The 20,906-nt window shown below is 43.3% G+C and overlaps 1 protein-coding gene across 8 annotated transcripts in view; it reads right to left on the reverse strand.

The window, feature by feature from the left end:
• DENND4A (DENN domain containing 4A) overlaps nucleotides 1-9,560 on the reverse strand; it is a 48,235-nt gene extending 38,675 nt beyond the window's left edge. For 5 of the 8 annotated variants that reach the window (XR_002442019.1, XR_002442022.1, XR_002442020.1 and 2 more), the window contains exons 1-2: nucleotides 9,313-9,560; nucleotides 1,524-1,608 (exon numbers count right to left, since the gene is read on the reverse strand). The gene's annotated coding sequence lies outside the window, so the exon portion shown is untranslated. Of the gene's footprint in view, nucleotides 1-1,523; nucleotides 1,609-8,842; nucleotides 9,081-9,312 lie in introns of those variants that run through there. The other 3 variants (XM_021407898.1, XM_021407896.1, XM_021407899.1) reach the window with 3 other exon arrangements.

A 20,906-nucleotide genomic window follows, 5' to 3' on the forward strand; every position in this document is an offset into this window, starting at 1 on the left:
ACAGCTGTTTTAATTCCTAGCTTCTGGCATTTTAGCAACTGCATGGCAGAGATTCATCTGAGAAGTTTGCTTTGGGGTCGAATGCTGGTGTTAAAAAGAATGAGCCTGCTGCAAAGCACAGAACAGTCCACTAGCACGAGAAATGATCAGGAAGTTTAGAGGAGGCTGATCCTTTTGTGCAAATAAAACATCACCGGGACTCCAACCACACCACCGAACTCTGAAGGAAAAGCACACATAATAAATCACTTCATTTTCAGGAAAGTTCCTCTGTTTGCTATAAGCTATCTGCAAATCTCACTCAGAAAACAAGCACAAGTTCAGAGGCACGATTTTACATCAGGTCACATTTTTAGATATACCACTAAATCAGTGCCTAATGCAGATCTGTTGTCTATTCCACCTGTTCAACAGGCATAATACTTCAGAAAATGAAAGTTTATTGTGCACACACTATGCTATTTACAAGGAGGAAAAAAAAAATACTGACATTCATACAGCTTGCTCCTAGCTGTAGACTTCTGTAGGGATAGCTTGTAAGTGGGCTGCAGGCACCAAGAAGCAATCTGGCTGTTCTTTCCAGGAGCCAGCTTTTCCAGGGAGCAGAAGGGGCTTACCTGTATGCTTGCTGCACGTGCAAGAGGAACACAGCTCTGTAAGACACAGCAGTAAGGACCATCCAACTCCACTAGAAGCTCTACCTGCCTACCTCTGCCAGACAAACACAACAACTGCCTGGTAATCTTTTCGTGTCACCACCTCCCTACTCCTTCCTGTGTTTTCTTTCAAGAAAAATAAGGAACTGGAATTAATGAACTATATTAGGTCTATTAGATGTCTACAAAACAAGTGACATTTTGCTTTCTTAGCCTGACTCCAAAGACATACTCTGTTTGTAAACAAGTGAGCATCTCCTAGTGTAGGTTGGAAACCAATGCAAGGCACTGCAACAGCTTTTTTTCCTCTTGTCTTCAAGCAGATCAAAGCTGCATTAAACAATGATGAAATCTATTGTTTAAAGCATTCGTCATATACTCACATTCCAGGACCTTCCTTACTTTGAAAGCACACAAACATTAGACAGACAATTGCCAGCAAAATTCTAATGGCTCTTCGTATTGCAGACTTATGGATGTACTGCAGCATTATCCTGAAGTATGCTACCAACCCACAGAAACGTGGACACTAATCACATAAGAGCAAAACAAAGTTAACTGAATCAGTCAGTCCCACTATGGCTACTCCGAACCATTTCTCAGCCACACACTGCACAAATCACATCACAGTTCAACAGCAGAAAATCTGCTAATAACATGCAATTACCCAGGGAAAAACCCTTCAGCCCTTCCCGTGATTCCAGAATCACCTGGCAGAAGCAAGACAAGCCCTTTGTCACCGGTATTTTCTTTGTAGCAAGCACACAATCCTGTGAGCAAACAGAACAGAAGCACCTCAAATATCACAGGAACTCTGCCAAACCAGAACAGAAGCCTGTTAAAAATATCTTCCAGTGTCTTCCCTACCTTTTCATCAAGGCATTTCTTCTACACCTTACTCTCTTGCTGTTAGCCAGGCTTTAACATAGACTTCTTGTTAAAGTTTCATTCCCTATAGAAACAGTAAAAACAAAAATTAAACAATGCGCACATTTGTTTAAACTTAAACTTACTGCACGCTCCGCTGCACCAGCCACATTGAATGAATGCTGTGAACTGCTGCAGAACTCCACTGCTAAGACAAGGTGTTCCCAGATACTAAAAAATGTATACGAAGCCAGGTTTTAAACAAGTATTAAGTCCTACTGTGCACTGATATTTTAAGAATGTAAACAACATTTAATGTTTTAAGGAAACAGACAAAATAAGCTGCAGACTGGTTGAGGTAACCGCTTTGGATTGATTACACCTCTTCTGCTACTCTCTGATAAATACCATCCATGCCTACTCAGAGAAACAGCCACCTAGGAAATGTTCCTTCAGCTCAATAATCTTTCCAAGGCCGCTTGAAAACATTGTTCCTAATTGCTGATACTTCACAGGTCCTTCTCACTCCACAATCGGCAATACAAGTGCAACTCTCCCACGCAGCAACCTTACAGTCCAGTCCCCCACTCTCATAGCTGCAGTTAGTCTCCTCGTCTTTTACCATTACAATTCACTGTCCTTTTCTTTTTTTTTTTTTTTTAAGTGTTGTACACTTCAAGCACGAGTAAAAACCACTTTTAAATTACGACCATAGATAACTTGAGTTTGTGTTTCGTACTGAGGCACGGGGTAAGCCGGCAGCTTGCACTACAGTGGAGAGCTTTGGAGCGACTGCTTTCCACCATGGGACAGAGGAAAAGCACCTCCCTGGAGAGGTTCTCAGACTTCAGCCTCCCAGAACTACTCGTCAGAACCAGCAAGGCTGTAGTCAAAAATAAACGCTGTCTAAAGGAAGGCTTCTCTTTGCCAAGGCGTGAAGCACGCTCTTAGAAGATTACTGTGAGAAGACTTCAAAAAACAAAGTGCAACATAAACAAGGCTGGGAAAGAAATCCATCTCAGGAGGGCTGATGCAAACCATGAAATGGAAGAAGGGTGTTTGTTTCCATTCCTGAAGTTAAAAAAAAAAAAAAAACAGGAAAAACTCACTATGTTGAATTATCTATATTGTATTTTTGGGAGCACAAAGTTCAAGGCAACATATTTCAAACCACACAGAATCAATCAACACTTTTAGGTCATACATCCCAGGGCAATGAGTGGAGGTGGCAGCCTGGAGCATGAATCCAGCCCCTGGAACAAGTGTTGCTAACCCACGCAGCACCTGCACTCCACCGATCACCGTGATTTATTTGATGAAGTTCTGGGAGCATCATGAAATAAAGCAACTTCAGGGATCACCTGCAGATCTCAAGCACAGCTGCAAAAAGCCTAAGCAATGAGCAGCATCAACACACAAGCAATTTCCCTGTGGACGCTTCCCAAGTCAGCTATCCAGAAAAACCAAGGAGGAGATTTGGAAACAAATTTCTCCCCCTCGCCTCCCCCGCCCCATTTCCTCCTACCACAGTCAAATGAATAACAGCAACAGATAAAATTGCTAACAAATATAGTTTACATGATCATTCATCCTTCTCTGTAAGACACTGTGGCATACATCTGCACTCAACAGCATTAAACACCACAGTAATTAACATGAAGCCCCTGGCTGTCACAGTAATACGAGTTAAGAGAAATGCTGGCATATGGGAAAAAAATAAACAAATCCATAAAATTGTTCTGCTTTTACATCACTTGAACAGAATTGCTACCAATCTTCTTGCAGGTCCATTCCTAATCCATACCAGCTCAGCGTACTCTGATCCAAACAACACTGGAGATAACCAAGAGAGCTGCTGAAAATTTGGCAACACCGCATCTCTAAGAGGTGCCTGGAAGACAGAAAAGCGCTGGATAAGAGCACAGGGACAGAACACGAGACATGCATTTAGGAGCAGAAAGCTGGAATGCAGGCCAGAAACTGAGACAAATGCGTTCAGCAGCGCTTAGGGGAAAAAAGAGAAATCAGCGTTAAATTGAGAGGCTAATCTAGATTCAGTGGGATTGCTGCAGTCCGCCAGCAAGAACTGGCCGTGTAGAGCACCAAAGCTTGAGGAGGAAGCAGAGCAATTGGCAGAGAGAAGGCAAGAAGGAACAGACCTCACGCTGAGGCATTTTCTGTATCTTCTATACTCTCCACTACCACTCACCAAGCCTTTCACTTGTTTGTTCTTCGCTGCTGCTTTTATTCTCAGCTAAATCGGAAGGATAGCTAAGAGGGCCCAACAAACCAGAGCCTGCTTAGGTGTTCATTACAGCTGTACCACAGCAAGATCCCACGGCATTCAGCCGTGGCCACAAAAAATACCAGTAAAGTGACGTTCAAGTATTCCATGAGGTTCATGACAGAGGCAGATCTTAACTGAGCTGGTTTTAAAACTTCAATTTCTCTTTCTAAATTACAGTATTTATGGCCAAAAACCACAAACAAAGAATGGAAACAATTTCTGCAGAACAACTGTGTTTGAAAGGAGAGACGCAGACAACAATATACAGTAAATGAAGGAGAAGGGAAGCCAAGGTAAGCACTATAAAACACAAATACCACTTCATCCAAAACAGTTCAGGAGGGCAACCAGTCTGCTTTTTTGTACGACTACTTATTATACAACAACTTTTAAGAAGCAGAGGTCCCCCAAACAGAATGTTCTCGTTTCCTTGGCAGTGCCCATAAAGGCACAGAAAAGCAGAGGATCTTCCAACATGACAAAATGTCAAAGTGCATCAACCAGTATTGTCAGAGTTCTGCTTTCACCCAGCCTCATTTGGACATACGTGCCAATTTCAGCTTAGCTATGAAATCTCCTTCTACTCCAATTAAAACTTTGAATACACAGGGGAATGGGGAGAAGCACAAGGCTATTTTTTTTTTTAAATGTGTGTGTGTCTGTGGCCAGTAAATATATCCTGTAGGTAGGAAAACTGGACCCAGTCATGCTGCAAATTAGGGACACTGAGTGGATGACAGACATAGACTGCAACTGCCACTTGCAGACGATCTACAGCGCACTGGAAAGGTTTAATGGCGAGATAACACCAGCTAACACCCCTTGCACCCAGTACATCTCCAGATCCAGTCAGCAGAACGGTTATCTTCTACCCCACAGAAAAATAAATGTGAATGTACCGCTACCAGCCCAGCTACAATACATCCATCGAGCAGCACGTGGTGCAGTGGCAGGTTCCTAGCCAGGTTAGCTAGCAGGGCAACATCAGGGCAGCATTTGCCCCCAGTAATCACAGTACAGAAGCTGAAGTGCAGTGATATGCTAATGGAACTGCTGCATCAGGATTCCAAAGCTAGCTCAAAGCATCTCTGAACATAGAACGGATTTATCTTAAAACCCCTTGCCCATCTTTTGGGACAGAACTATTACGTAAATCCTTTAAAAGAAAGGCTTGGGTGTATTGGGTCAGGGAGAGTCACCTATGTGCTAAATAGTGTGAGAAAATCACTCACAGAAGGGTTTGCCCCTCGGTGCTCTACATAATGAGTTCTTCACTGTCCTGAATAGGAGTTCAGCATACAAGGTAACTCTACAGCTGTAAGCGTTGTTAGATGAGTGCTCCTGTACTGGGATTTAACTGACAGCACTGTGCAGAGTCTGGTTACTTTTGCACTTTCAGGTCCTGAAAAACATTATCTCTTCCACTGTAATTGTACTGTTAAAATATTACACAAGCAAACTTGCTGACATACAGGAGCCCCTGGAGCTGACCAAGATCCTGATCTTGGTTGTACAACTGAGAATAAATCTTGAAGTTCACAAGTTTCTTCTAAAGCTCGAGATAAAACCAAACGCAGAGTCCTGCCCATGACTTCCTTCTGTTTGTTTGTGTAATGCCTGCACACACACACATGCAGTTCTCTGGGGACTTTTTCATTTGTGTATATAAACACAAGATTTACACAAGACACTTGCTGCTTGTCTACTTTAATTTCAGACAGTTAAATATAATACTTTGATTCATAAGGGACCTTTCCCCCCCTCACCCAAAGAAAAAGTCAAACTTTAAGTACAGATTAAATAGGGAGGATATAATTGGCTAACTTACTTCTAACGTTATGCCTCACTCCTCGCATCCTACACTTATATCATACCTCTTTCCTCTTTTCTCACCCCCCTTCCCATGCTACTGTCTACTACAATTTCACTCCATTTCAGCCTCTACAGTAACCCTAGATCTAAGACTTGAAAGAATACTTTGAAAAGAGAAACATGTGCCATTTAAGAGGGTAGGACCATCACTTTAGTTTCCACTTCACAATCTCCTCCAGATTCTGCATTTGAGCTCTTTAAGGAACCACCAAGAACTTCAGCACCGCAGACTGCTACTGAAACGACTGCTATAGATCAAACTGCCTTCTCCATGCATTTTAATTTTGGCTGTATAGCCTGTGGTGGCACTTCATACACGTACATACATCACCAGAGCATTTCCAGATCAGTCATAGTCCAGATTTCCAGATCCAGCATAGACTAAGGCTGAACTGAAACGCAACAGAAAACATCTAAAGTTAATTACACAATATAGCAAAGAGCCCCATTCACTTCAAGAAATTACTGATTTTAAGTAGGTGAACAGTGGTGATGCACTCTCTGTTTATACACATTCACCTCCTACCTGTTAGGCACAGCTTGCTTAAGCTTGCAGAGGATTTGCTGCACTCAGTGTGCCATAAAATTGGTGTCATGATTTGCGCTCACAGTAGCAAATGTTGTTTGTATATAGAATGGATATATAAGGGAACAGATGGAGGGCAACTCTTCCCCCTGACCACCCTGTGAGGCTGCAGCAGAAGCATGAGGGACGAATGCAACTCAGCCCTCTAAACCACACCTCCTCCCTTACTTCTTCTGCAAGCACAATCTCACTTTCTTCAAAGGTGCTAAACCTTAAACATGATGCAATTTAAGATACTTAAAAAAAAAACCAGACACCAAAACTACTTTTTTCCCCTCCATTTATGAAGAGCGAGAGTTCTTTCCAGGAAACTTCAGAACAAATAGTCCAAACTCACAGCTAGAGACACACTGAGACCTGAGCTACTGGAACTGTCAGACAACAAGATACTTGGAAATCACCAGCACCTAAAACATTATGTTTGAACAAGGTTACATCGAGGTTTTCCTTTTAAATCCAATACAAGTTGTGCAACATTTTAGCCTCCAACTCCATTTTTGCCTCCTCTTTGGTCACACCAACAACATATTTAAAAATTGAAGTCAATTCTGAGGAAAGGACAATGATACAAAAGACTTCCTGCAAGTCTTCAGTTCAACAGCTACTTAAGATTCAGGAAGGTTCTGACTAAGTGGCCACTGTACTCTCCACTTTCCACAACCTGCTGATGTTACTTTGACCGTAAATGCAAATGTTCCTCCACTCACTCTTGCAAAAACCATTTCAATCTACTACTATGACTTGCAAAGCTAACTCCAATTCACTCGCTAGAAGTCCAATAGAAATTGAAAAGGGATGCTGAATATTTAAGTGACACAGCAAATTTCTTTCTCCAATTTTAAAACCTCAAGATTAACAAAGCCCATTATCATTACTCAGTTCAATCTAGATACTGTCTTCCTCTAGCAAAGAGTCACGAGACTCTTCTCCAACTATCGCACACTCCAGCAGGAATTTACCTAGAGATTAATAAATTCTTCAGTGCAATACCCTGTAGATTAAACATCAGACTCAGTTCTGAGCAGCAGCGTTCCCAATTCCTTCCTCAAGGCCAAACAGGAGGTGCTATTAAACACCTTTCTCATTCAACTCCATTCTCCTCAGTTAACCATGCACCAACTTGGCTCTAATTTCTTTCTTGCTACTTTCTCTTTTAAATGGGATCCATTTATTTACATTGTTCCCAATGCTTACAGAGATCAGCTGCACTCACATGAGTCCTACAGAATAAGTCAGGCTCTGTCAATATTTATGCCTTTGCTAACTAATAATTAACTCTGGCTATGTAAATACAAAATAGTTGGTATTGCCATTAACACATATAGAGATTCCATTAAGCTCCATATGGGCACGACAGAGCACAGAGAGCAAGCTGCTCATGAGAAACGTGGGCCGGCAACCACGCTGCTACAAGAAGTACCAAAACTTCAGCACATGAATGCTCTTCGTATGGGAAAAATATTTCTAAGCAAGCCTGTTTTTTGAAAAATAGTCATAGTGCCTTTTGGCATAGTGTCATATAGTCATATAGTCATAGAAGGAGATCTTATCCTTTTTGTGCTAGTTTTGGTAACTGCAGGATTTAGAAGAGCCCATTGGGTAAAGCATGTTCAAAAGCAGCAGTAACTGTTTATAAACTTCAGCAAAGTTCCTCATCCAGCTAGACCTTAATGTTTCTAGAATAAGTAAAATGTGCACATTATGCAAGCTCTTAAGGCAGTAGAGAAGCTCAGGGGTTTTTTTCCTATTTCATCTGTAAGGCTCCATGCAGTGTTCTCCTTCCCCAAAAGTCAACCACAAAAACAAATGCCGTGTTCCTGATAATTAAACCATTTCAATGCCAGCTCACAGTGACCCCAGAAACACTGCCTGGTTTCCCAGCGATGCAGTCCCACTTTGCCATCCCCTCTACAGGTGCCCGGACACTTCCAGCTCTGAAATACAGGACTGAGTTTCACTAAATATATGATTTTTTTTAAAAAAACAAAAAGAGAAATGGGAGACCCTCACAAAGTAAGATGGTCTGCACAACACACAGAAATAATCCATTCACTCCTTGGCTACGCTAACTCAATTCCTTTTCCTAAATCATCACAGATCAATATCAAATACTTGTGTTTAATCATTCAGAAAGTGAAAAGATTACATACCATAGTGTTACGCTCTTTACAGAAACCTCTAGTTGAGCAACAGCTTCAGAGAAAAATTGTGAAATGAAGTAAAAAGCCATGCAGAACGCTCAGTTAACTCAGAAAGCTGAAACTTCAGAACCGGGCACCGGGAACTCATTTCTAGAAATCCACATTCTCAGGGGCAGCCCACGTTAAAATCCTGTTTGAAACGACTCCAGAAAAACAACCACTGCTGAGGAGTTATTAAATACTACCGCTCCTCGGCCAGCGATCCCTGCTGCGTGCAGACATCATGACGGGACAAAACTGAAAATGTCAGGGCTGATGTCCAGCGTGCCACGTTAATCCAGCTGGAAGTCAGCCGCGTTCCGCGAGCCGAGGGTAAAGTCACAACAAAAATACGACCGGGCAGCACCTGCCCGAGACAGGCAGCGTGCCCTACCTGGGAGCCGCGCGTTTCGGGTCGAGCCTGTCCCCGGTCCTGCCCCGCTCCGTAACATGGCAGCGCGGAGGGGATTTCGCCTCAGGAGCAACGAGCGACGCGGCCCGAGGCCCGCAGGCCGGGCTGGGGGCTCCGCTCCGGGTCGGGGGCTCCGCTGGGCCCCGAATCACCTCAGGGGTTGGGAGGGAGAGGAGAAAGTTTTCTCCCCTCCCGCCGCAGCCCAACGGAAAGTTACCGAGGCGCAGATGGCCGCCCGCCCCCAACCCCCCCAGCCCCCGGCGCAGCCCCGCGTGAGGGCGGCCCCGAGCTCGCGCTGCTCGACGCGGCCCACGCCGGGCCCCTCACTCCGCCGGGGACTGCACAACTCCTTCCCCGCCGCCCCAGGCCCCCGCCCCAAATATCTGCTCGGAGAACATCCCCCCCGCCCCCCGCGCCCACAGCCCGGCGCTCCTCCGCCCCCCAGCCCTCACCTCACACGGGGCCGCGCTCCCCGAGGCGGGGGAACGGCCGCCGACGCTTCCTACCCCGGCGCCGAGCAGCGGGTGGCGAAGGGGCGCGGGGAAGGGGAAACGCGCTCGGTCCCCGCGCCCTTATCTCATCCTAGCGGAGCCTGGCTCGCCTCCGCCGCCTCCCGCCGTGTGGGCGGCTCAGGCGGGATCCCCCCTCCCCTCCGCGCCGCCTCCTGGCGCCGCCATTTTGGCTGTCACGGGGGCGGGGGGAGGCGCGCGCCGGCTCGTGATCGCGGCGGGAGGATTGTTCTCCCCCACGCACAGCACCGCACACCGCACACCGCACACCGCCCATCGCTGGGGCCGAGCGGGAAGGCTCGGTTCGCCTCAAGACCCCCGCGGAGGAGGCCGGCTCTGTGTAACAGAGCAGGCCCGCAGCCGAGCGCCTCGGCCCAGCGGTCCCCGCTTCTCTCCTTTCGTCCCCCGCTCAGGGCCTGCCGGCTCCTTCCCTGAGCTGTGGGGGTCAGCAGAACCCCTCCAGCACAGCCCGAAATGCAACGGACCGTTTGCCCAGCTCTCCTCCCCCCCCCAGTCCCACAGCTTCTCCCTCTCCAGCACTTTTCATTTAACCAGAAATGAATCTCTGGCCCTAATAGTCCAGCCTCACTCACCTGTGGTGTCCGTCGGTGGGGCAGTAGGTATCTGAAAACAGAACGGGTTCTGTGGATTTCCCACAGGCCTGATGTAACCCACACAAGGTTGTTGCATCAAAGGCTATGAAAGAACCTGAGACAAAAATAATCTTTGAAGAGCGCGCAGCTAAGATTAGTGCAGCGTGTCAAGATGTTGCTGAGCACAACAAAAAGAGCCCTCTGCCTGCACTGGAACACAGGAGCGCTGCTTTCCTGGCACCCGACGGGCTGCACTCCTGTTTCCAAATGTACTGATGTGCTATTTTTGAAGTGATGTTTAGGGATAGGTTCCAACCATGCAATTTTGGCTTTGAGTTCAAGCTTCCCTCAGTTATGGATATTTGTCTCAGAGGGTTTTGATGTGGCCTGTTACAAAGGGAAAAGTCAGATACAGTTCTGAATTTGGCCTCTAAGTGCTTAAGTATGTTCAAACTTACTATATAGATTTAACTTATCCCTCTTGAAATTCTGGCTGAAAAGAAGAACGTGAAAATTAAAAAGCGCAAAACATTGCTTTTCCCCCCTACTTTTTAATTAATACAACTTTCTATAGCAGCAATGTTGCTCCTCCTACACACCATATAGGAAATGGAGCAGCTGACACGACCCAGGCAGAGGCACCCATGTGCGAGCCTGCACACGCAGACACAGCTTTGTGCTGCCAGGTTTGATTTTTGTGCGCTGAGTCTGACTCTTCTTTGATCTACAGTGCACTGCCTGAAGATTGTGTCAACCTCTCTCCCAGGCTGGGACTACAAGAACATTGCCCATTTCTTGTCTTGCTGCGTAAAATGCATTTATTGCCACACCCATATGGACATTTTATCTCTCAACGGTATTCAGTGGAGTAAATAAAGAAAACAAGAACCCAGTACCTCGGTATTTTGCAGGAAGCTTGTCTGTATTCTGTAAAGAGTCCTTAGATTATGTGGTGCTCTGTTAGAAAAATTCCTACATCCTATGATCATTTTGGACGAATTCTGATCCTGGAAGTGTTTTCAAATAATTAGCAATAATAAAGTCCATCTTTTAGCTTGTGCCAGTGACTGATATTCATCGTATTCTGTGTTCTTTTCCCTTGTTCATTTTTCATGCAGGTATAATGTTTAGATCTTTGGTGTTTACATTCAAGGATGGATTTTATCTTCCATTCTAAGGTAGGAACAGACCCACCAGAGCATTGTTTCAGCTCTTAAGTACTGTTTCAGCTGCCTGTAAACTGACACAAAGTCACTGCACTGACACAGTTCAATAGTCAAATAGTTTTGGAGTTTAGGTTCCATTAGAATACTCTTGTCAGTTTCTAATGGAAACTTTAATTTTACAGAAGCAGCATTCTTAAACTTTCCATGGCAGTTTTTATACTTTTCAGATCACATAATAGGTAACTTTTATGTATGTGTCTTCGATTTCCAGTTAATTTATAGCCCAACCTGTTTGTTTCCTACCACCAATTCTGTACTCTAGGGACTTATCTATGTTTAATTACATTTTGTGTTAACATCAACAAATTGGAGCCAGGGATGCAGACCTTACCTTGCAACTCCTGATAAAAACACCAAACAAAATAGTTTCTGCCCAATCCCACCATCACAGCTACCCACACTGCTTATCTCCATCCTGTCCTTCTTGTTCTTCCATCTCCTCCTCCTTCTCCCCCGGTTTCACCAACCCTCTTTTGCTTTCTCCCTGTGACCTACCTGCTGCTCTCTCTCTGATGGCTGTGGCATAGTTTCATCCCCAGGTCCCCACTAGCACATGTAATTGTAATGCTCCTTTTCATTACTAGCTTGTCAACACCTCCATCAAGCCACCTCTCCTATGTTATATCTAGCTGCAAAGCTTTCCTCCATAGCTTGTCATCAATTTTCCACATCAAGTTTCGACTAATGTCACGTGTGAAAGGGTCTATGAGCAATAATGACTATAGTGCTGTATTTGCTTCTGAATGAAGAGCAACATCAGTGAATAGTGTTACTGTACAGGCAGAGACATTCACTGTGTGCACAGCTCCTGCAGGCTCGCTGCACAGAAGTGGGTCTATGTGTCAGTCAAACAAAGCCTTTCCCTTCAGGGGAACACTGGGGATCTCAAGGCAGAGATCTCTGCACACACACGGAGGCTGACCCAGAGATCATTAAGTCAATAGATGCATTCCTATTAATTCCAGTCAGTGCTGGATCAGATTCGTAGCATGCATTGAAAGTCAATTAAACAAGTCAACCGCCATGTGTACTGCAGGTGGGCAGCAATGTGACGCTCAGCATGGTGTTCTGTCAAGTATGGGGTGGAGCGCCTTCAGTCAGATTTAGCTTCCCCAGGAGTGCAGCCAGGGAGACTCACAAGGTTTCTGTGGATTGGCAACCACAGATCCATTTTTTGCCATGTTGCAACCCCCAGATTTCTAGCTTGTGGTACTGAAGTCATTTTCAAAGCATGGTTTTGTTTATTTTAAGTGCTTTTTACACATGGGTAAACTGAAGCAAGGCAGAGGACAAGTGACAGATGGTCAGGGACAGTGCCAGGAATGGAATCGAGAATTTCTCTGTCCTAGGACAAGGTTTTAACAGACTTCAGCTCGGGACTGTGAGATCTGACTACTTATAATTCATGAGGCTTCAAGAGTACTCAGAAAAAAAAAATAAAAGCTATTATTATTCCACTATTTCCTGGCAGAAACTGGCTTCCATAGGCAAAACTATTTCAGTTACTTAAGTAAGCAATCTAGGGCTTAATCTGCCCGTTTTCTTACCAATTTTATTCATTTTGAACTCATTTGGCTGTGCTGTGTGATTTGCTAATTCTCATCTCTATGGAGGAAGAATGAGGCTCCAAAAGAACCCAAGACAATGCCTTCCAAAAAGACATGGCACATCTGTAACATCAGTAAAAATAACTATAAAGATAATGATAATGGATAAGTATAAACCATGTAACTGGCAAAGCAACAGTCTGCATTTCAGAGGATGGATTGCCTTACCCTGTCCAGTAACCCACTTTATGATACAGTAATGGATCTACATCCAGAGGCTTATGCAATGAAATGGAGCCTTTGGCAAGCTGGAATCACACCAGAAGGAGCATTTTTTTTTTTAATATATGCTTATTTTAAAATCTGGATTCTATCCCTTTTGACATAGAGAGACTGTCCCTGCCTGTAATGATTAAACTCTAGAACAGATTATGAAATAATAATGTATTTAAATGTTATGATGCAGCACTACAACGGTGCAGTTATCCTTCCTTTTACTGCTTCAAGTATAGTCTTTCTGAAAAGCTTTTGCACTCCAGGGAAACTACTGGTTATAAATTATAAAAGAGGCAATAGAATATCATGCATGTATGCAAAAAAGAAGTCTCAGGCCCTTCTCTAGATAAAGTATTTACTGAAGCAGATGAAAATATGGTGAATTGAAGCAAACTTGGGGCCTGATCCAAAGGCCACTGAGCTCAGCAGAAGCACTGCAGGGGGGTTCCGTAGGCATCGGAGTCATATGTGCCATGAACTGCAATTCACAAAATGCAAATAGAGAATTTTGTTGTATATGAGCAAGGATAAAGTCTAACTGGAGTGTCTAGACATTCCACTTGGATAAAATGAGCAGATTTTTCTCCAGCAGGTAGACTTTCTCAGCAAGGTTTTATTGCCAATATTTATGTGAGACTTTGCAGTCCCAACAGCTCAGAAATGCTGGGAAGCAAAAAGGAAAGAAAACTTTCCCAAAGAGGGGACTCAAATGTTTCTGAGTATTTTCTACAAGTAAAAAAACTGATGCAAACTCATCATCATTTCATTTTTCAATGGTACTTTTCTTCCACAGAATTTCAAAGTGTGCATCTGAAGATTTAGGACCGTGCATCATAAAGTTTTCCCCAGCAGACACTAGATCTACTCACAAGGCATTGCAGCAACTCTCAAATCTCAAATGATGGATGGCCACTGGTGTTCATTGGTGAGACAGCAGTTAACATTGAGCTTTGCTGTGTTGCTGCGCATTGGGGTATCAAGCAAGTGATGCCACACCTCTTCTCCTGTCATTAGTAGGCAAATAAATATGTACAGCTGGAGTGTATTTTTGGAGTGGCTCTTCCTGTAGACAACAGAAGCTCTTAAACAAATATTTGCAGCAGATTTTTGGAGAATGGAACAGCAGAAGGGTTGCTCGAGGATGGACCGAGTCCTAACACACGTCCCAACAACAACAACCTGTTGTCCAGTGCAGCACTAAGTATTGCTCTCATCACTAAAGCATGGTAACAAAAGCTTCTCTTTGTGGAGTAATAGCAGGAAGGAAATAATGCGTGCAGATTTGCCAGCAAAAATAACAGTCTCAGGCTGTAAACATACGCACTGATATTGCTGTTTTGTTGCTATTTTCGGCAGCTCCTGTACCTCAGGACTGAGAGTAAGGACTTAACTGTTATCACCGCTGTTCACGCATCAGCCTTACAGGTTTCCTTTGGACTCATGCTCCTTGGCCCAGCTGCAGGCAATTTCTACAAATAGCAGTCTTTTCTCTGAATCAGTCTGATTCATCACCCAGAGTCATTCCATTTGATGCTGTGGGTACCTCCTCTTAGACCAGATTAAAAACCACATTTGGTCACTCCCCATCTCAGTTCCTCACTTTTTGCACTTAGGTTTACCTTCAAGTAATTGCATTCCATGTACCTAAAGAGGCCCCACTGCTTACTTCAGGCTCTCCTGCTGTTTAAAGTTTTGTTATTTTGTTCTAAAGATCACTCATATAATGATGGGTTAAGTGAAGTATATCTGTCAGTTAACCACTTCTCAGGGATACAATTAGCCTTAATTAATATTTGTAGAACACTACTGAGATTCTTGAGAGAAACAGCTATAGAAGTGCAAAGTATTACAATTACTTTAAAACTATCTCATTTTTGAGTAATGGACTAAGAACACATAAGATGAGATTCTACAAGAAAAACTGATTTATGTGCTTCGTAGACATATGTTCTGAAATCTCGGTTTCCATTTACTACTTCCTGTGTATGATGCTTTTTGTATTTTATTACCCTTTTGTATCCTTTGATACGCTGAAGCACATAGTATAGTTTCCTTTAGTTGAGGAAACACTGTCCAACATTTGGAAGTCATGTTAAAATAAAACCAACCACAATTACTAAGTTAATAAACTCAAAAACAATCCACGTCACCATTTGCCTTTAATTTGTTAAGTATTGAAACCATAAGACCTGCAATTAATATCATCGAATCATTTCCATATTCATTTATAAGGCATGTCAGTTACATAAATACTCATTATCTGGAAATAAAACCAGATGATTAAAATTCAGAAAACTGACAAGTCAGATGGAGATCTGTCAAAATGCACTAAAGAGATATTTTATACTCCCTGCCTGACACTGTTCCATGAGAAAAGCTTTGCTCCCAACCAAGCTTCAACAGTATCCCACTTTGGAAATAAGAGCAGTGCTTCATTCAAATGACATCAGGAAACAGAGCAGTTCTTTTGTACAGTGAGCAAACATCAGGTCACTCTTCTCACTAACTGTCATGCAGAGTTTCCAGGAAAATGCATCAGATACATCTGCATTTAAAATCTGACCCAAATTAAAGCCGATGTTCTTGTAGCACAGCTCTACTGCTTTTCTGAAACTCCACAGCACTTCAAAATGCTTCTTTCTATCAAAATACTTTAAATTCTTTCAGTGCTTTCAAAACTTTGGGAATGGTGTACCTACTCAGAACACACCTTCTGCAGAATGAAGGAAAAAATGGCATTTCAGAGTTTCACTTGCAAGCTAGACTCATCATTGCTGAACTATTAGCTAGAGAGTCATGGGTATTTAAAAAATGCATCCTGATTGACTGAAAGAATGCATCTCAGGCCCTGCTGTCAGTGAATTTGTCATACAAGACAGAGAGCTTTCATTATTAGAATTTTTTTCTAGGTAGAAATAAAACCCATTTTTTTAAAAGCTACAGCTTGTTCAGGACATATTAAATAATATTGCAATTGCACTGTTAAGTCAGATGTGTCTTTTTCAGCAGATGATGCCTTGAAGGGTAAGTGCAAGCCCACCAGATGAAGGAGATACACTGTAATCTACCCTATTTGGATGATTGCATGACAAATTCCCAAAATGTGGAAGTTGGCTCAAGTACTGACTCATGAGAGTTTCATTTCAATACAGATATTTTTAGTATCTGTTATTTTACCTTGGGTACTTTTAAAATCTGTATCACTGTCCAACACCTCTCCTAATTATCTGAAACTCTTTTCTTCTGTAACTGCTTTGGAATGTTCCCATATATTATTATAACTACTGACCCTGTTCTGTTGGGCTCTAATTGTACTGATCTACCCATTCAACTAGGTAAGCATGTACTTGCTCAAAATGTGAGCAACTGCCCAGAAACAGAGGTAAACAGAGAACAACAGTGAATCTTAGTGGTGACTCACCGAGAATATAGGTCACATCGTGCTTCTGCCCTTTGCTGAGCTCGCCAAGGGTTTGGTCCAGTTTACCCACAGGAACCCTCAACAGACCCCTCGTGCGTGCAGAGCACTCTTGACTCCTCATGTTTGTATCCATTTGCCAGAAAAGCTCTGCCACCTTCAACATGAATGTTGAGAGGAGTTGCTTTCTCAGCAACTGGTCCACAGCCTGGGGCTGACAAAAGAGATGAGAGTGACTGCAAATGAAAGCACCTTGAGGAAAAAGTACAAAACTTATTTGCTTAATCCAACCTACTCCAACTCATCCACTTACGTCTCTAAATCAGTCTGCTAACAGCAGAGGAGTGAGAGTGACACATCTGATCCATACCCTTCATACTGCGGGGAGCTCTGTGTGGAGCTCTGCATGACAGCACCAGCAGAGGGAATTGAGGATTCATTAGTGACTGCTTGATCGCCTCCTCCAAAAAGTATGGCCAAATGTTGATGCAATGTAAACAATTCACTTAACCAAGTTTGAATTTGACTCATAGTGGCAGCATTAAGCTATCTTGATATATGGCAAATTCTTTAAATCATTGTGTCTTGTAATATAAAAAAGAATACTTCCAGTATAAATAATGGGGTTGGAGGAAATGTCCTTGGCAAGTCAATTTGTTCCATGCTGCTGATGGTTCCTGTTAGTGACAAGGATTATTTCAAGAAGGAGACAATGGAAAACAGATGCAAAAGTGTTTACCAGAAGGCCAGGGAATGTCAGCTCTTCCAAAATGTCAAGCGTGCAGACTAGAGTCAATTTAAAAGAGAATTAATTATTTAAACTGAATTAATTTGACCACAATGAAACCCTGTTAAGCCATCTCATCTATCCACCTTTCTACTATGTTATCCCTTACAGTCTAATTCTAAATGCTGCCCCTTATTTTTGAATGCTTCACCTGAAGATTCACTTACCCAGTCACAGAAGCGATGTCTTGCTTTTTGAGTACATTTACTGCATCCCTTCTCAGAACTCACCCGAAGAACTGTGCTCACCTCCAAGTGATGCAGTCGGGATATGCTGCTCTTCATTTCTTGTGTACTGGGAACAACTAGCAAAACGTGAACGTGCTGAGGCCAAACTAACATCTCCACTCTGCCATTATTCAAGGCACGTGAGCTGAGGGTAGTGAAGAATTTCACCACAGAAATGTATCCCAGGAGATACTCATTTACTTTTTTTATTTTAAAGTAAAGGCTACAAATACCATCAAGCACGGCACACGGCTATGGTTCAGCTGGTGTCACCTAAATGCATCGCATGGGCTGCACTCTGACAGCCCTCCCAGCTGGAAGGGCAGGTCTGGATTGAAAGGATCCCGAGGAAGGTCCAAGGAGCAACAATTCAGTAATAATATTTAATTATTCTTTACAGAGCCGCAATAACATACGATTTCTTAAATCATTTGGTGCACTGCTGCTTTCTTGTAAGAGGGCTATGACTACTGCGTGTGCTGAGAACTTTGAGGGAGTTCTTAGAAACCATAATTTTTTTGCTTGATCATTCATAACCAAATACGTAAAGAGCCGTTCACGGTATCGCTCTTGCGCAGCTTGTATTAGATCTCCATAGTTACACTTGGCATAACAAGCACAAAGAAGAAGTGTCTTTGCAGGGCTGATAAGCAGACAGGAAATAAGGGAACATCTGCTACAGCTTTAGATGGTTTTGCCTTTAGCGACTGCTGAAAAACTTCAGGCTCTGCATTCCACGTCCTTCTTGCTTGGCCTTTGACACCGGCAGCTGCTGAACAGAAGATGTAAATTGCTATACCTACAGAACGGGGGACATTATTTTCCAGAGGGATATGGGGATACTTAATGGATGTTTTTCTTTCCATGTTCTGATCACAAGGAACACTGGATAGCAGACACTGCAGATGGAGCTATCTCCTGAAGGTCAACCATTTCCTAATTTACAATTATTTTGTTCTAATGCTGTGTTTTCCTTTGCACAACTGCTTTGTCTTGTTTTGTTTTGTTTTAAACACCAATAACAATTGCACCGTATACTGAACAGTAATTATAATCATCAGTGGCATTGTAAGGAAACCATGTGCTTCCCCGAATCAGAAGGGGGGGTCCCAGCCCAGGCAATCTGTCTTCTTGTGGAAGAACCGCATTTCTATAGCACGGGCAGACCAGGAACAGTTACACAAAAATAAATATCAAACAACTGACAGCCAGCGATTTCTTTGTTTAAAGAAAGAGCTGCTGAACATTATTTTCTAAAAATGGGCTCAGCCATACAGTGCAGATTCCCCGCTTGTGTATGTGGAGGAAATCTCTGCTCCAGATAGTTCAGCAGTTCCACCTACATGGTATTTTTGTTTGCGTGGAAAACTACAAACAGAATAACTGACAGCGTTACGTTTCTTAGAGCGCTGAGGCCCGTGTACTGTAAATGCATCTTCAGTACTTCCTCTGAAATTGTACGTTTCCCTAGGAAATTACAACAGTTGTGATGAAATCACATTCATCCGTATATGGTAGAAGCTTTGGGTCTGACGTGAGGAAATGGGAATGGGTTTCAGAGTAGCAATCAGAAAGATGAAGACACTGCTCAGGAGTTCCGTAAGTGTAACCAGGAGGAGAATTTTGCCCAGAAACTCTACGTTCTGTGCTTCGGATTTATGTGCAGTTTTAACATGTTCTATTCTTAAACTGCAGATGGATGCCGCTTTGCCAGAAAATAAATGAAATAGGATGACTTCAAAGATTTTCAGGAACCATGCTGACACTCAAAATAAAGAAACATCAAGTAACTTTCCTAGTGAGATCATACAAGCAGCGACACACTGATCAAAGCATGAAAACGCAAGGCGGTTACTCCATCCCTAATGCAAGATGCTGCCTCATATCTAGGACCAGGAGCTTGCTTGGCAGGGGTATTCAGACAGTCTGCAAGTAGAGCATATCAGGTAGTACATTTAAATAGTTACACATGGAAAAATCCACAAAAAGAGTCGATTCAAACCCTGGAGACTGGTGAATGACTGTCTCAAGTTATTACTGCTTAACAGTAGTAGTAGTAGTAGCTTGTTTTGGTAGAGCCCTGCCATAATCCTATGCGCTCCACGCACACAGAACAGCAGATTGCATTTCCTCTGAAAAGTGTACCCTCAAATTAGTAGGGAAAAACAAAACAAAAACTACACAATTAATTGGTACCAGTGGCAAGTACCTTCATAACTGATTATGGAGGGGTTGGTTGCATTAAAACAACAACAACAACAAAAAGCTGGACATGGAATTAATCTATATAAAACAGGAGTGGATGCACTATTTGTCTGATCACAGTGCTATGGTTTTCTGGATTTCACAGAGAGTATAATTTTTTCAACTGTATTCCTATTAGAATAATTAAATATCTGTCTTGAGCTGTGTGCACATTGCAGCTAACCAGCTTGGAAACATGCCAGACTGTGGAGTAATCTTTAGGAGAACTGCAGAATCAATACATCAATTCCCATTAATTCAGTGTCAGAGGAAACAAATGCGTACCTCTCTGAAGCGTGTGCGTTCCCCGCAGAGGCTTACTAAAATAGGCATCTTCTGTCTGCCTGCCTTCCCTGCGCCCTCCAAACTTCAGAAAGCAGGGTCACAAGGGGGGAAACCTGGTCTGGCTCCAAATTCCAATTAAGGCAGTTTTAGTAACCCTGTCTCCTGGCCAAGCTGTGCACAAACTCTTGCTCAAATCCAAGCTGTCCCAAACTACCCCTCCACTGCTCTGGGCTCCTTGTTGCTCCCCAGGGCTGAGAACATCTAGGCCAGTTGTGAAGGACTTCCTTTCAATCTGTCAAAGCCATAAGGCATAATTCTGCACAGTGATGAGAATAATCATATTAATGAATAATCATAATTGATAGTGCATTTGAAACCAGTTCCATGAAACGTGCTCCGTTCCAAACAAACATTTTGCACAGTTTGCTTTCTGCACAGCTGGCTAGTGAGAAAAATCTTGTCCCAGAAGGTTTGCTCACATGAAACACATTGTCAGGATCCCAAAGGTACTCACAGAGCTGAGAGTGCAACCTGTCTGACGGCAGCTCTCCAAAGAACAGAGCAGGAAAGAGGCAATGGGTGATGAGATCAGCCCCCACGGAAGGAGACTCCTGCTTGGAATATCAACACATCATTTCAGTATCTCTCATTATGGCTATTTGTGGTTTTATCAAATTTTTTAGTTTGCTTCTTAAGCTACGGGACCAGATGGCTCCTATGCATAATGCACTGAATCATGGCAGGGCTTGAGGTATTTGTTATGTATAACAGCAAACACACGCGCTGGGCCAGGTTACTCTCTTTTGCAGACAGCATATGGCGCAGGCTGCCTATGGATGGTACTGCAGCAGGTAGCTACATACACAGGCAGTCTGAAGATGGGAGTATCTTTTCTTCTTGCAGGCTGTCGGGAAAATGACTGTCATACCTTCAA

The sequence above is a fragment of the Numida meleagris genome, chromosome 9 (genome assembly GCF_002078875.1).
Source record: "Numida meleagris isolate 19003 breed g44 Domestic line chromosome 9, NumMel1.0, whole genome shotgun sequence".
NCBI classification, from domain to species: domain Eukaryota; kingdom Metazoa; phylum Chordata; class Aves; order Galliformes; family Numididae; genus Numida; species Numida meleagris.